Raw genomic sequence first — 1683 nt, forward strand, 5'->3', positions numbered from 1 at the left:
TGGAAGTCGTGTACATGTCATCCGTTAGTGAGGATGGGGCTCGACCATCTGTTAAACCAGCCTTGATTGCGTGTCTACATGGGATTTTCAGGAGGTCGTATTTCCCACATGAGCAGGTTCTTCTGTCCAAATCAACCAGACAGTCGATTGTATCTCCGCGAACCAAAAAACGGTACTCGTCAACTGGCTGAACCAGAAACGTTTTACCCTTATTAATCCGCCTGTCTATTTTTTTCTCGATGGCAATAGTCAATGGTTTTGTGTGCTTCCTGCTTCGTGTGCGGCGTTCGAAGAACCAACGGGTCAGCATTTCTCTGATGCTATCCAACAAAGGAATGACTGGATACTCTCTTGGTGTGCGTAAAGCAGAGTTTATTGATTCAGCTGGGTTTGTCGTTGTGATGTCATACCTGAATCCTGGAAACTGACAGCGAGCCCACTTTGTAACATCTGCATCTGTTAAATATTTTCCAATAGCTGGACTAATATTGCACACAGCTTGGAATCTCTTCTGAAAATCAATGACTCTATAAGCTTTAGAAGCTTTTGCAATCAATCCAGCCAGTCCCTTTCCTCTGTAATGTGTGACCACATTATTCAACAAATGGTGGATGCAAATTCCATGTTGAGAAAGAGGATATATATTCTCTATTGCCTTACAAAGTGAGGCATTTTTGTCGGACACAAAAGCTAGAGAATGCTCGTCCGCAATAACAACCTTTAGCTGTCTCATAAACCAATCCCATGAACGATCATTTTTTGAGTCCACTACCGCAAACGCAACAGGATACAAGTTAGAGTTTCCATCTAAAGCTGTCGCAGCAAGTAAAAACCCTTTGTATTTGCTCTTCAAAAATGTCCCATCAACAACAAGAACTTGTCGCATGGCTGTCTGAAAACCTCGTACTGATTGGCCAAATGAAACGAAGAGAAATCTGAATCTACCATCAACATCGGTTTCATAGAACGTATGCGTTCCTGGATTAGGTTCTCTCAGCATATGCAAGTACTTTGGAATTTTTCCAAAACTCTTCTCTGGAATACCTCTAACCATGCTAATTGCAAACTCCCGAGCATCCCATGCTAAGGACTTTGATATCTCGCATCCATGTTCCATCCTCATAATCTGTATGACATCATTTGTTTTGGGACCTTCTTTCACACCATCATACCTATGCATTATTAGACCGCCAATTGTCTTTGCAGAAGCTGTCTGACCACCATTATTCATACTCGACGCAGCACATGTGTGATTCGCCGCATATTTTTTGATGATGAAATATGTGGAACCTGATAACCCCTCAGCCAGAACACTCCATTTGCAAGGGTTATATTTGCATCGGATGTACCAAAGTTTTCTATTAGATTTCACAACTTTGTAATCGAAGTTATGCTTCATTGCCGATATTTCCAAAGTTGCTTTCAACATGGCTTTGTTTTGAAACGTTTCACCCATCTTCACAACATCCACCAAAGAAAACCGAACACTTTTTCCACTATCATCTTCTTTTGCTTTAATGGCGAGAACTTCATCTTCTTCATAGCCGTTTGAGTTAGAATTATCTTCAACATCCTTGCTTGATTCAGATGAACTAACACTGTCATCTCGAGGTGGAAACGAGGAAGGTTCACCTTGCTCTCTGATAGGCGAGTTAGATTTCTCATTATCAACCCCAATGTTGA

The sequence above is a fragment of the Brassica oleracea genome, chromosome C3 (assembly GCF_000695525.1).
Source record: "Brassica oleracea var. oleracea cultivar TO1000 chromosome C3, BOL, whole genome shotgun sequence".
NCBI lineage: Eukaryota > Viridiplantae > Streptophyta > Magnoliopsida > Brassicales > Brassicaceae > Brassica > Brassica oleracea.